The 16402-nt window shown below is 37.8% G+C and overlaps 1 protein-coding gene across 1 annotated transcript in view; it reads right to left on the bottom strand.

Moving 5' to 3' along the window:
- Window positions 1-16402, bottom strand: part of GRIN2C (glutamate ionotropic receptor NMDA type subunit 2C) — a 3426271-nt gene that overhangs the window by 1222113 nt on the left and 2187756 nt on the right. The gene's annotated exons all lie outside the window — the stretch shown is intronic.

Raw genomic sequence — 16402 nt, 5'->3', positions numbered from 1 at the left:
AAGTAATATGATTGAACAGTGAGAAAGGCTTATGGGCTACCAGGACTCACAGGAACAGTGATCACTATTAGAAGAAATCAAAGGAGTTGTTATCTCATATTATATACAATCAATAAGGCACATCTAGAGTGCAATGTGCCGTTATGGAGATGTCTTTTTTGTCATGATAAAAAGAGAAACATGGGATACAGGTGATTTACATGAGAAAAAAAATGGAAAAGCTTTATATATACCATCTTGAAAGAAGGTGGTAGAGGAGAGAAATACTGACGCACCTCAAATAAATTCCAAAAATCAAATTAGTTAGCATATTTCAAGAAAAGAAGTACAATAGAACAGAGGACTCAGAGTTGTATACTTTGTATGTTGAAACAGTTGAAAAACTACCTCAGCTTTCCAGTTCTACTACCATTTCCAAGGCAATGAACTCCTGCCGATAACAACAAGAAGGGTTCGTAATAAATGTACTTATAAAAAGTGGCAGCTACTGTGGTATTGGTTATATGATATAAAAGACATAAATCTATTTCCCAGGCCCATTCAAAAGATTACTCACTTAAGTATAATAGTACAATTTAAAGTGGTGTACAGTTACAGATATAAATCAGAGACATGATGTGGTATCATCATTCAGAATGAAAACTAACTGATACCTATAGTGGTAGGTTTCTGGGTGATGGCAGGGTGGTGGTGGTGGGGGGGGGGCAGAGAACATGTCGGTGTGTGGTGTGTTCTTGTGACTCTCAGCTATCTCCACATTTGCACTTTTTCATTTTTTATTCTGTGCTATCAGTGTGCCTCGCAATTACTATCACATTGTGACTGTCTGCTGAAAAACAAAAATAACAGGAAAGCTATGCTCACAGTGTGACCTTAGTCTTTTCATCCATCATGCCTGCCTTGCCTCACAACTGCTAGAAGCCTTTGCTTGGCTTTTGACTGCTGCTATAGTCATGCCCCATTAATTCCAAGGAATGCCTGCAGTGTTTTCACACAACAGTACGGGTCACTATATTTTTCATGTGGCAGAGTAAAAACAACTTCAGCCAACCTAGTAACTTGAAGCCAACAACAGAATATTAAGTTTAAGTATGAATTATTTTGTGTGTGCATGACAGCAAAACAAGGTGATTTCATTTACCAACATACTCTAAAATCTCAATAGATCTGCAGTGCATATTACGGGGCATGTAACACTTGCAGAGACACACACACACACATTTTATATATATATATATATATATATATATATATATATATATATATATATATATATATAGGTGCATATATATGTGTGCGTGTGTGACTGTGCGTATATCTGTGTATATAATGATAGATATAATAGATGTATATCTCTCTTATCTACATTTTCCATTTTGGTTTAATAGTCATCACTCATTACTTGTAAAACTCAATTTTTATCAGAATTTTTTTCTGAAAAGAAGAAAGTAAATTCATTTTCCAGTAAACTTACCAGAGTGATACTAATGGACAGCTATTGTCATTATCATCCTCATTAAAGTCATTCTGAGATATGTGAGCTCTCACTCCACTAAGATAAAAGAACTCGATTACAAAGGGTATTTGATGACTTAGACATGAAATAATATTTCTCAAGGTGAATGACAACCTGTGAACAAGCTGTTCACCTCCTTTTAAAAGTTTCAGGTCATTAACAAGAAAACTCCATTTTTTGAAGTATTTAGACATATAGCATACTATCTTAATGCTTCTTATGTATAATAAAGGGATGCAGGAAACCATATGGCCTTAGATAATATACATCATTCCACCTGCCATGCATTAAAATTACATAATCCAAATGGCTGGAATGGATTATAACCTGTATAAAACATGAGTGTTGTAAGTTTATCACTAAATGTTTTCACTGACCTTTATAGTATATTTCTGACTATGAAAAGTGAATGCTTTCATTTTCAACCATGTTGAAGCACAAATGATATGGGGTTGTGGTTTAGACAATCAAATATGTAAATTCATGCTTCCTTAATTGTTGAGTCAGCATATTTGTTCACAAGCATATTTTGTATTATATTTGTTTATCCTTTTATTTTTTACACATAACATTTTCGTATTTTAATAACATTGTAGTCTTAGTGAGAATTAATATTATGCCCGAACTTATCAAAATAATAGACAAACAGATATATATATATATATGTATATATATATATATATATATATATATATATATATATATATATACATAAATCACAGTGCTTTCTACGTTTGACTTTAATAGTTCAGAGAATGATATACAAATGGCCTAGTGCAAGATTTATCTTTTCAATGCTACCATTTCACATTTATGAGGCTTTTCTGTATGACAATTGCTTCAGAGTATGTTAGATTTGACTTGTTCCTTGCCATGAAATAACAGAAAAATGCACAATAAATGGTTGTCTTATTTGGTTTAGGATTTCTTTTTCTGTGCCACTGTCCTTGCCACACATTTGACCCATTACGCTGGAAATCATTAGCTGTCAGGTTGCTGTTTAAAATGTTACATGGAGCTCTTTTTCAGACTTGGCACTATCTCCTTCCATTGGTTTCTCTGATTTTAGCTATCTCTCACGAGCAGCACTGGCATCTCTGCACCTTTGTGTTTCTCCTGCTTCCACAAGCTATAACACGCTACTTTCATATGTAAATTCAGATTTGCAATCAAGCACTATTCTTTCATTTTCTATTAAGATTTTTTTCTTCCTTCTCATTTTTCTGATTTGCTCTATGCACACAAAATAGCATGAAGATGACCTGAAGGGAAAAAAAGCACCCTCATAGAAATGCATCCAGAGATTTTACAGGTATAATAAGAAACGTAACAAACTATTCACAAGTACAGTTGCAAAAAGGAAGACTGAACCCAGCAAAATATTTTCTGCAATGCCTAAATCAAGACAGACATAGTAACAGACTAAAACAATTTTACTTGTCACATCGCTACTTGAACGGTAAAAGGACCACTCACATACAGCATAGTGATGTGTTTGTTTAACCATTTATTCCATGTTTCTACTTAATATGTGTGGTTTACATCTTTGCTTGGTTAGGGAAAATTAGTTTGTACATTTTTTTTTATTTATTTAACATGTGTTTATTTAACATTTGTTTACAGGGAAAGTCCGACTGGACACAGGTCTTTTATCAGCGGAGGTACGGGGAGAAAAGCTCCATTAATAAGTAGTAAGAATTACATATTACAATAAGCACTTATTAGTCTATACAATTAGAGAGATTAAAGTAAAAAACATACTTTAGTTAGCAAGATATGTACAAGTAATAATAGTTGTAATTTACAGTAAAGGCAAGCAGTTTGTTAAAAAAGATGCAAATACATGGGGACATACATAGGAAAAAACAGCTTGGTGACTAAGATAACTAAAAGTTTACTTGGAGACATTCACTATCCATATGCTTAATGCTGTAACATACTACTGTCTAGAAGTGGGTACGTTTGACTCATGCTTGATTCTGCACAGTACAGAGAGAGATGGAGAGACAGCATTTTGTTTAATGTATGAGTGCTTGAGTGTAGGTACAATAATTGACAAAAAATGAGTAGAATTTGGTTAGTGATTAGGATTTCCCAGGATAGTTACAAGGGCAAAGCCAAGTGTCTATTAAATGTGATTTTAGAAGGGTTCTAAATTGTGTCATAGAGTTGCTAGTGGTTATTGTACATGGACGTTTGTTCCAAATTTTTGAAGTATAATAGGAGAAGAGTGATTCCCCAGTTGAATTATTGGCTTTTGTGACATCTAGGAGGAGTTTGCAATTTGAGCAAAGGGATCGAGAGGACTTATATGGTCTTATAAGATTTTGGAGAGCCAATGTATTATCTGGTTTCTGGAGTAATTTAAAGGCAAATGTTAATTGGTTGAAGTGTAGTAGCTGTGGAAGTTCTAACCAGTTGAGCTGTTTAAGTGATATACAGTGGTGAGACTTGTATGGGGCATCTTTGACAAATTTGGCAATCTTATTGTAACAAGAATTCCATTTGGAGAGGTCAGTTTTCCGAATGTTGGTTAGTACAGGGGAGGCATATATGAGAGTTGACAGGAGGTGTGTGCGGGCAATAGTAGTTTTTGTGTTGGCTGTTAAAAATGGCTTATTCCTGTATAATAGACTTAGTTTTTTGTGGACCTTTTTTCATGATTTGAGCAATGTGGATATCAAATTTTAAGTTGTCGATTTCAACTCCCAACAGTTTGGTATGAGTGGTTGGGGTGATAGAAGTTTGGTTTTTGGACTGCATCAGGAAGGACTGGGGGAAGAGGGAATTCTGGTTGGTAGCAGATAAGGAGCTTTGTTTGGTTGAGGTTTAGTATAAGTTGGGAATTAATGAGCTGATTTTATACAGACAGAAAGGAATCTTGGGTTATGGTATGTAGATCTTGCAGGGAGGAGGCTGAACATATTAGAGTTGAGTCATCTGCATATAGTATTACTGATGCATGAAGTGTGACAGTGTGGAGCTAGTTGGTGTAGAGAGATAGAAGAGTAGGGGGCCAAGGATGGAGCCTTGTGGAACCCCTATAGAGACTGGGAGAAGTGAGGAGAGCTGCTGTTGCCACTGGACGGCTTGCTGTCATCCTGAAAGGTAACTTTGGAACAGGAAAGAAATGAGCTACTGATGTTAAATTTGGAGAGAACCTCAATGATTGTAATCTACCATATTGAAGGTTTTAGATAAGTATAAAAATATGGCTGCTACATATTTCCCATTATTTCTAGGACTGTTAACAGTGTTAGTTAAGACTATGAGGGCTGCTGTCATGCTGTAATGGGGTCAAAAGCCATGCTGAGTGTTTGATTGGAGCTTGTATGTTTGAAGGAAAGCCACGAGTTGGAAATGTATGACCCATTCTAAGATTTTGGACAGGGGAGGCAGGATAGCTATGGGGCGATAGTTGTTAAACTCAATGGACTTTCCCCCCTTGTGTAGCAGAATGATGTGGGAAATCTTCCAGATGGGAGGCACTGTATTTTCTGATATTGATCTGTTTTTGAGTATGGTTACTGGGTATGCTATTGCTTCTACTGCAATTTTCAAAAATTCTATTCGGAGATTATCTGTGGCAAGTGTGGCAGGTTTAAGTATTTTTAGTAGTCATTTTATAGTAATGATGGATATGGGATGAAATGTAAATTGGTTGGGGTCACTGTTGTAGTTGGAGCTGTGTTGCACTGAGAGATGGATAGTGTTATTGGAAGTATTGGATGTATTTTGAGAGGCATCTAGGGCTTGAATAATTTCAGTAAAGTATTTGTTAAATTGGGTTGCAGTGGTGTTAGAGCAAGAGGTTGATGTTGGCGTTGGGGTGGCTACCTTGCCTGGTTGAAGTATATTGTTAATTGCAGACCCGAGCTTTTGAGGGTGATTGCGCTATTTATTTTGGATATTGTGATAGTAGTTGATTTTATCTTATTTTGCAAGTTTTTTTGGCTCTGTTTCTAAGTTCTAAAAATGCTTGTTTTACAGATTGAGTTTTGGTCTTGTGAAAGTAATCTCAGGCTTTGTTTCTAGCGTTGAGTAGGGTCTGCATCCTTTGCTTAGCCAGGGTGCATACTTAGTTTGTACTCTAAAATTTCTATGGGGAGCATGGGTATTTAGTATATCTAGGAAAGAGGGGTTACTACGGGTGGTAGTCTAAGAGGTTCCCAGATGCAACTTTTTAGTGCCAGGATAAAAGTAGTTGGGCTGAAATGTTTTTTATTCCTGATTGACCAGTAGGTGGGTTGGCTAGTTTGTTGCAAACAGGTTAGCAGCAGGAAGGTAGGTTGATGGTCACTCAGGCCATCAGGGAGACAGCCTGAGTATGATGCTAGGGTGGGGTTGTTAACCAAAATCCAATTAAGGGTTGACTGTCTTTTATAGGATTTGGCAGTTCTAGTGGGGGATGTGATAAGCTGGGTGAATCTGTGCAGGTTTATGTGGGATACTGGGTTCTGAGATGAACAGGTTAGCCAATCTATGTTGAAGTCTCCCATTAGGATTATTTCATGAGGGAGGAACTTTGAGACCCAGTGTAGTAGGTGCACAAGAGTAGGGATATTACTACCCAGAGGAATATAGCTACCGATGATGATAATATGTTTTTTGGGGTTTATTTCTAATTTGGTAAAGATGGGCTCTGAATAGTCAAAGATAGGGATAGTTATATCAAGATGGCTAAGTTTGAGATGGTCTTTGACTAGGACTGCTATGCCCCCTCCCCTTCTGAGGTCCTGTCTTTACAAAGAATATTATATCTAGGGGCTACTTTTTCATTACTGATGTCATCTGGTTTTAAATATGTTTTGTTATTGTAATGATGTCAGGGAAGTAGAGGGAGAATAGTGGATGCAGGTCAGGGACTTTGTTTAGAATGCTCTGTACATTTAAGTTTAGGAGAAGTAGGGAGGAAGAGTTGCTATGTCTTAGTATTATCAGGTCAAAGTTATTTAGAGGAGTAGGGCCAGGACTAGGGTGTATTGTCACTGGAGTGGTTTAATATCCTAAGCAAGTATAAGATAAGTTTGGCAAGTTTGTTTTCTAATCTTTCTTGTTTTAGATATGTTAGGGGGTTGTGTTTGAGGGATGGTATTTGTTAGCATGATAGTCTATGAGGTTAATGTGGAAGAGGGTGGGAGCTATGGAGTAATGAACCCGTTTATGTGGAAGGGTTGTTGGGGAGGTTTGTCAGGGAGGGGAGGTTAGTTGGTAGTAGGATAGTAAGATATGAAGTGAGGGTGTAAAGGATAAATAGTAATGAGGTAGTCATGATGTATAGGGTTTTTTCTGAAGAAGTTGCTGTACAACAGCAACGAAAAGCGCTTCAAATAAACTTGTATGTTTTAAGGGATGTGTACGGTGTTTGAGCTTATATCTGATACTCTGAGCACTAATTTGATACATATTTTTTATATTTTTTTGGTTTCCATTGTGTTTTTTTTACCAGTTCGAATTTGTGTTTATGATGTATAGGGTTGTTTGGTATCTGAGACAATTGTTTTGATAGAGGATGTTACAAGGAGACTTTGGACTTGTAGATAGTCTAATGTAGTGGAGTGACATTGTTATAGGCTGGTGGTTGGTTGTGGTATAAAAGGAGTAATAGGTGTGATGTGTGGTGGAGGAGATGTTTTGGTATAATTGAATATGGTAATGTGAAGTAGGAGTGCGTGGGTGTGTGGAGACAATGAGAATGTAGGAGTAAGGAGACTGATAAGGAACAGGAAGGGGTGGGAGTTGGTAGTTTGATAACCAGGTGTGACTAGGCTGGCAACATGATTGGCTGGGGTATAGTGGGTTGGGTTATGGAAGTATAAGTCTAGGTGAAGTCGGGTGGGTGGGAATGGGGGTAGGGTAGAGGAGTAGAGTGAGCCTGAGTGGAGTCAGGGCAAATGGACTGGGTAGAAACAGGCCGACAAATATCGGCAGTTCTACAAAAACAATCGGTTTTCCAAGTAAGTTCAGCTCAGGTAACTAGGCTATAATGTAGAGATGTTAATACAGAGTGCATGTAGCTTGAGAGTGGTTACAGGCTACAGCCGTAAGTAGCTTTACAGAAAGAGTCTAGTGCTAGTGGCTAAACAGTAAGGTGAGATATTTTGGGAATTCTAAGCACTTGCACATGTTTTGTGCTGTGTAAAAATACACTTTTGGAGGGAAGGAACCTAGGATAAATGGGAAATAAGGTCTAGTAGGTTAGGGTGAAATAGGAGTAATGGAGGTGGGGGGGGGGTTAACGGCTTGTGTCCTGGCTTGGTGTGCACACCACTGAGTCAATCTAGTACAAGGACAAAACTGTAGGTATATTTAAAACAGGAGGGCAATAGATACATACATTAACTCAAAAAGAAGGATGTAACATTACAGGAGTTCCCCTTGGACTGGAGTTCGCAGGGCTGTATGGAAGACAGCTATTGGTAGATGAGTAGTATAACAGCAGTGATTTAAGGGCAAAGATTAACTCAAAAAGAAGGATGCAGCATTACAGGAGTTCCCCTTGGACTGGAGTTCACAGTACTTAAAATCAGTACACAAAAATAAAAAGTAAAAAAACACTGAACCTGATGTTTAAATGAAACTTTAAAACTCTTAAGTATTTAAAGGTGCATACACTCCAAAAAATGCAAGCTTGTAAATGCATTATACATACAAAAAAATCAGAATAAACCCCCTAAAATTAAAAATGCTAAGCAATACAGTTAATAAATATCAAACTTGTATAATGTTGTTACAAATATGAAAAATCAAGCAAATGTAATGAGATGAAACTCAGTCAGATAAAGTAATTATACTCTGACAGCTTCGATTTTTAAAGTAAGCTTAATGGAAATGACATTATTAATGGCTGGTGGGTTACAGACATTAAGTAACAGTTGCCAGAACACTTCTCTTTGTTCAAGAAGTTCTTCCCAGTCACCCTCTCTATTACTTGATGTAACTTCTTCAAGAATACTAAATGCAACTTTTTAAAATCACAACATATAACTGAGTGTTTAAATAAGCATTAGTTACAAGCCCTTTACTGGTCACATAGTTACGTTAGTAAATTCTATTCTGCAAAGGTCCTACTGTCTTGCCAACATAAAATGCCAGGCAAGAGGAATAAAAAGCAATGTATACAACCTCCTTAGCAGTACAATTATAATGTCTCTTCACTGAAAGCAATCTGGGGTAGCCAGAAATCTACATTGCTTACAGGTCCCACAACATTTTATGGCCCAGTTCTTATTTGATACATTTTGTATGTTGTGTTGTTTTTTTTTAAAGTATTACTGTTCTTGTACACAAATTTTGGCTGCTGCCCCAAGCAGCCAAAAAGCACCAAATACTGTCTTCCAGTGACATTCAACAACTTTTTTAGAGCAGAAATGTCAGCATTGTATGGAATAGCAAAAACCTCAGTTGAATCAGAATTCTTAGTATTCCTGTTAACAATCAAATCCTTGGGACATCTCAATGAGGGATTGTGATGCCCCTGCACTGGCTCAGTAAGCAAGGAGTGGCAATCCTCAACACTAGCGCCAGTGAAGGATGTACACATTGGGAGGATGACAAGTACACATACAGTAAAGTGCAATTTTTCTTAAGAGCACACAGAGATCACAGTCAGTCTGGGACTGTTTTCTGCCTCTTTCTTCTGATCCCCAATAAGACTCCCCATCGGCATGGCTATAGGGTTAAGATCTCAGATGAGTGATCAAGCCAAACAAAACCTCCAGCACTCTATCTGTCCAACCAGTGCTTTGTGTCCCTGCCAAAGTAGCTGACACACACATACACACACGCAAACACATACACACGCACACACAGATGCACACACACACACACACACACACACACACACACACACACACACACACACACACACACACACACACACACACACACACACACACACGCACACACACACACACACACACACACACACACACACACACACACACACACACACACACACACACACACACACACACACACACACACACACACACACACACACACACAGACACACACACACACACGCACACACACACACACACACACACAGACACACACACACACACACACACACACACACACACACACACACACACACACACACTTTGAGATTTGATTTATATACAAACACACAGACACTCCTGGGGAAGGCTAGCACAGGTTTACTGTCTATGCCCCTTCTGTCCTGACTATAATGTAGTTATCACTGCCACCAACCACTACTTATCAGCTACTCTAAGGCCCTTCCCAAAGGGTGACCAATCCTACTGTGTGATATTACTATTATCCAAATGCTATATGTGACCAAGACTAAGGCTATTGGAGTGGCCTATACAGTATCAACAAATACATATGCAAGTATTCTAAGAGCTTAAATATCTCTAAACAAACCAGCCACAATTAAAAGGTTTAAATATATTTAATAATAAATAATAAAAGGACAATACAATATTCAATAACTCATCACAGTGACTACAGAGTTCAGAATCACAGGAAATATTTTAAAACAACATTGCTATACAGTTTCAAATAAATACAGAAAACATCTAAACTAATCTTTACTATATTCCTATCTATATCTAAGAGATATTACTGGACCCTGATTACTTACTATTAGCAAGGCAAGTGCTGATGAGATGATGTTTCCAGGTCTAAAGACAAATTCAAAATGCACAGACTTTCTCTGAGAGACTTCTTAAATTGCTACCAACATTACTGCTGGGTCAGCTGGATGACCTCACTCTTTGTTACCTGCCTTCAGTTCCCAGGCTAACAGAAACTTAACAAAATTTAACATTTCTCTGTGAAAAATACTTATCTCTCAGATGTGCAGCTGCTAGGAAGTCACAGAGCAATAAAAACACTTTACATTTTAAACCTAGTAATTATTTCTGTTGCAAGACAATAGAAAGAAACTTCTAGCTCTAGACATCATGCCTCCTTCACTGAAACTGAGAGATAAACACACAATCGTAAAACACTTTGAGTCCAACTTATTTTCTTAATGTTTTGCAAGCTAACTCTGTATGTTTCAGCTTCGACTAGTAACACATACATTTGCACAGGTTGTTGTATCTTTTGGCTTTTCCCGGTTAGGGGTCGTCACAGCCAAACTCCGGTCCACTAAGGATTGGCAGTAGATTTTTACGTACCGAGTTGCCAGCCCTAATGCACAACCTTCAACGAAGGCGCACCCATTCACGCATGTCTCCACACAGAAGACGCTTTAGCTGAGAATCGAACAGGACAATGTCTTACTGCGAGGCAACAATGCTACCGCAGCACCATTATAGTTTATATACATTTCTGTTCTTTTCCAGTAGGGCACTGTGGTTACATTCTTGAAGCTCAGTACATAACATACAGTTCTGTATAAATCATAGTAATATTCACAAATAACGTAGAATTATTTACAAAATTCCATCTAGCTGGGCTGGAAGTCTCACAAGGACCATATATATATTTTTTTATGTCTGACTTCAAGAATCCATTTTTTGAGAGGCCGCAACAATGACAAGGGGTACCTACTATCAATGAACAAAGTGCAGAGTTTATCAATCTCTTGTTTAAACACAAAATCATCTGAAATCAACCTACTGAGTCTAATAAGCTGTCCTTTATCAATATTGTTTTTGTCATCAAGGGTGCTGACTGGTAAAATGTCAAACAGTGTTTGAAAAAGTTTCTTTTCTAAATAACCTAGACCCATAACCCCTTCAGATAAACTTTTGTACAGAGTGATGTCTACTTAGTTTATAGAACTATCACGGGTCAGATAGGAAAAATACAAGAAATCAGTAGAACAATTCAAAAAGTCAATAAATTCTTGTAGCTCGATAAGGTTCCTTTTCCATAGAATAATTGGGTTCCTCATAGATGACCGAAGACGCATTCTATCGAATGCGTCTTGGTCAAACTTTAAACAACAAAATGGAAAAATAGAAAAGTTGCTTTTAAGCAAATTATTTCCCATTGAAAGAATTTGTTTGGCCATTTCCATTACTTTGCCATTTTTGGCACTGTAGTGTGATCTCGGAGTTGGTATATTTAAGTAGGGTTTTTTTTTTTTTGGAACAGCAATTTTTTTCTCTTGGAAAAAAAATTGCTGTTCTGAGCTTTCAAGATTGTAAGCTGTTGCTTACATGGGGTCGATTATTCATCGTTCGCTTTTTTAAGAGCTCGATGATATAATATAGACCCGAATAAATATATCATCCAGGTACCTCATATAACCTTCGACCTTGGAAAAAAAGGGGTGAAATAAATATTTTAGTAGTCTCCCAAGACCATAAAACCATATTCATAAATGCAGGCATCAAGGATGCTCCCATTGCAACACCCCTGTTTTGCTTATAGTATTGTCCCTGAAAAAATACAAAGTTATTTTTAAGCACCAGTTCCAGACATTGAAAAATGAAAATAATCTCAGCCTGGTCAAGGTTGGTACCCTTAGCCATGGCACTCAGGAACCATTTCAAACCTTCATCATGTGGGATGACAATATACAAGTCTTTAATTTCAGTTGTGACAAACAAGGCATCAGGTACAAATTTCAAATCTGCAATACACTGAAGAAAATGCCAGGAGTCCTTTAATAAATGCTTTTTTTCCTACTGATAAAGATTTTAACTTAAAATCAACCATTTTAGCTAGTGGTTTAATGCATGACCCTGCTGAGGCTTTGATGGGTCTGAGTAGGGGGTCGACCACCAACTTGTGAATCTTAAGGATTCTGAATATCCTTGGAACCCAAGGATGCTGGACCTGAAGGAAGTCTCCCATCTTAGGAGGTATATCAAAAGTAGTATTTAAATCCCCCAATGCATAGTCTATGCTTCGATAGGCTATGTTAGTCTCATTTCATGAGACTTCTACAAAGAAATCACCATTATTTAAAAACACAAGCATCTTAAAAGAATACAGGTGCTGGTCCAAAATGACAACACCTCCATCCTTATCTGGCTTCATCACACATAAACTTTTATCATTAGATAACTTAAACAAGAGGTGGCTTTCATTAGGAGTTAAGTTATAAAATGTTTTTCTCTTCTTATGGCCCCATTCCCTGATACTGTTCTCACATAACTGGTCAAAAAGTCCAATAGGCGGTGCTAAACAGGAGTTAAAATACTACTTCTTCCCAGTTCATTGTTGGCACCATGTTCATTATTAGATGGCAGCAAACATTTCAAGTTCAGTTTTTTAGTGTACAGTTCTAGTTTAATCAGGGTATCCAGCAGACTGGAACCACACAAGATATGCAGTCCAAAATCACCAGCTGGAAATCAGAAACCACACAAAGACGTACTTAAGCTTAAGTATGTCTTTGTGTGGTTTCTGGTTTCCAACTGGTTGTTTTGGGCTGCATCTTTTGTGGTTCGTTTGTTTGCCCATTCTTCATTTGGTTTATTCACTACATTGGAGTAACTAGAGGGCACAAACTTAAACCCTTTTTGAAATAATGAACTAAAAAGAGAAGTACTAGGCAATGGGGAAAATTATATATAGTACATCCATTAAAAATATATATAGTACCTTCAGCATGTGTGTCCAAATCATCCAAAGACATTATTTCCACCCTCAACACTTCTGATACCCCCTTGAATACCAATCCTGTCTCAGGGGAGGGGGTTGAAATTTAGAGGCATTTGCTCCTCTCTCTCTCCTGATTTTCAGGGTTTTTATTCCCCTAAAAAATGGGCCTTTCACTCATCACTATTGCCATCACCTTCCCTGTGAGTATCATGTGCATCATCGGGATCACAGGCTTCATACCTTTTTAGACCATTAGGAATTGGATAGGCCTTATTATGTTTATATTCACTCACCTGTACATAACAATATTTTTCCTTGTAAAACCTTAACATGTTCATCCTATTGATCACTGCTGCAGTAGTCTTAGATAAATGAGGTTCTATCCTGCCAAGGACAGAACAGGCCGCCAGCTTACAAAGCTTCAAGACACCTTCCACAGACCCAAACTGCCAAGCAGCTAAGCTTTCCTGTCAGTTTAAAAGTAGTTTAAATAGCTGAAAATATTTTTTTTCTGTGGAGAAATTGTGATCATTTTTCTGTTCTGGGGCTGGCTTAGTGTTTAAAAGTGCTTTTTACTCTGTTTTTTTCTGTCAAAAAGTTACTTTTTTAAACCGGTAGTGTTTACTGGCAATTGTTGTTTGTCTTTCCTGGGAAATGCTGCGCCCATCCCTAGGGAAGCAGCTGATGCCATTAGTAACATGGTTGGTCCAATTTTTCCTATCAAAAAGAAACAGGAAACCAAACATATATCTATGCCTCCTAAAATTTCTTTGGATAGGAGTAGTTTGTATGGTCTGGCTCAGGGTTTAATTCTGGCTATTGATCTTTCTTGTAGAATAGTTTCTGGTAAAAAAAAGAAGGATTCCTCTTTTCATGAACTGATTCAGGATTTTTAATTTTTGAACAGGAAGATGCAGGGATGGTTAGACTTTTTTTTCTCAGATTTCTGATTCAGACTCAGAGGAGAGCTCAGTTTCTGATTCTCCCTGTGTGATTTTCTCTTTCTCTGAGAGTATTGCTAGAATATGCCAGTATTTTCAATGGGAAATACTGAGGTTTCTGAGTCTCTCAGAAAATACTATGAGTTGTTACAGAAGGATTTTTCAAAACCTGCAATCCTACAATCATTCATCCTGTTCTGTCGGCTTTAGAGGATGTGTGTGTGTGTGTGTGTGTGTGTGTGTGTGTGTGTGTGTGTGTGTGTGTGTGTGTGTATGTGTGTGTGTGTGCGTGTGTGTGTGTGTGTGTGTGTGTGTGTGTGTGTGTGTGTGTGTGTGTGTGTGTGTGTGTGTGTGTGTGTGTGTGTGTGTGTGTGTGTTTCTGTGTGTGAGTTTTACTGCCTGCAATTTTCCTGATAGCCACCTGACTCTAAAAAGGCAGATAGGAAGTTCCTCAGTCTGTTAATTTTTATTGTCGCCTCACAGCAAGAGGTTCTCCCGTTTGATTCTCGGCTGGAGCGCCTTCTGTGTGGAGACTGCATGTAATTCCCAGGGTTGAGTAGCATTCAAAAGATATGTGTGAATGGGCGTGCCTTCGTTGAAGGTTGGGCATCGGGCTGGCACCTCGGCACCGTAAAACTCGACTGCCATTCATTAGCAGACCAGAGTTCCACTGTGGTTATCCGTAACCAGGGAAAAGCTGAAAGAAAAACAACAACAACAACACTATGCCCAAACCTGAACAAGCAGCTACAGAGATAGTTGACTCCACTACTGATAAGCACTTAGTTAATTCCAATCCTACTGTTTCTATTCAGGACAAAAAATTATTGATAGTTATGGGAAAAAAGTGTATACTTCTCCAACTTTGATTTTTAGAATTTTAAATTGTCAGGCTCATATTTTTGGTTTGGCTTGACAAATTGTGAAAGCATGAGGAAAGTTTTATCTGCAGTTTCTTCTTGTAAGGAAAATCTTCTTTATAAAACTTTGTTTCCTCTTTTGCACAGGTCACAGCTCATTGTTTGCAGCATGTGTATGACTCTGTTGATACTTCTTTTAGGAGGTTTGCATGGCATTATTCTTAGAAACTCCCAGATGATGTTTTTATTATTTATTTATTTTACATTTGTTGACCGGGCTAGTCCAACTGGATATATGACCATTTTCAGTAGAGGCCCGGGGAGGTAAGCTCCACTATACAGATAATAGCAACTTGAGGTACAGTACAAATTTAAGACTAGAATGCAGTTGTTTACATAGCAACTTAGTAATCTTACTACTTAACATATTTAACAAAGAAATATAAATTCTTTATAAGAAAGAGATGTTCATGAAGTTGATAGCTTGGTATACAAGTTCATACTCTATAATGGTTCCTTAAAAACACTAAGTTCATACAGACTTTAGTTTAGCTTAAAAGATCATACTCTCTGTGGTTTATGAAAGAGCTAGACTTAATGCAGCAATAGTGAAGTACGTATACAGTGCACATAGCAAGGAGGGGATTGTTAGTCTGGGTTAGTACAGGGGAATAGCCAGTGAGTTCTAAGGTATACTTTAAGTTTCTTTTTGAAAAGTAACGTTGAAGAAAGAGATGAGAGTTCAGGGGGAAGTAGGTTCCAGGTTTTCCCCACAGTGTTGGAGAACAGTGAATCCCCAGCCTTATTGTTGGATTTGTGCATGGATACAAGAAATTTATTTGCTGAGCGAAGGGTTGTAAGATTTTTGCAGGGCGTGATAAGGCTATTAAGTATTGGAGTATTGTTAGGATGCTAAAGGGTCTTGTGGGCCATAATAAGTTGGTGAAATTGAAGCTGATTATGCAGCTCCAGCCATCTTAGCTGTTTTAGATTATGGCAGTGGTGGGTTCTAAATGGGGAGCCAGTGGCAAATCTGGCAATGTTATTATAGGAGGCAGCCAGTCTGTTGAGGTTGTTTTTTGACAGATTAGTATAAATAGGTGAGGCATAGAGGAGAGTAGAGATAAGATGGGTGTGGGCAATAGTAGTTCTAGTTATTGGTGTAAGGAAGGGTTTAATCTTATAGAGGGAGCCGAGTTTTCTGTTAACTGATTTTATTGTTCTGTTGATGTGAGTGTCAAAGTTAATGTTGTGGTCCATTATTACTTCTAAGAGTTTGGTGGTTGGTTCAGGAAATATGACAGTGCTATTATTAGATATGACTGTGAAGTCTATTGGTGAGGACCTTTGTGTAGGAGTGAAGAACAATAATATTGTTTTTGTGGGGTTCAGGAGGAGGCAGAGCTGTAAGAACCAGCTTTCTACTATATTAAACACTTTTTGGGTGAGGGACTGCAGTTCAGATGAAGAAGTAGTGGAGCATATTAATGTGGAATCATCTGCATATTGCATGCAGGTAGCTTGAGGAATGTTTACATTTAGAGCATTGA

The sequence above is a fragment of the Protopterus annectens genome, chromosome 10.part0, assembly GCF_019279795.1.
Source record: "Protopterus annectens isolate FY-2018-M chromosome 10.part0, PAN1.0, whole genome shotgun sequence".
In the NCBI taxonomy this organism is placed as follows: domain Eukaryota; kingdom Metazoa; phylum Chordata; order Ceratodontiformes; family Protopteridae; genus Protopterus; species Protopterus annectens.
The sequence above is the reverse complement of the archived record's forward strand: the minus strand, read 5'-3'. Positions and strand labels throughout refer to the sequence as shown.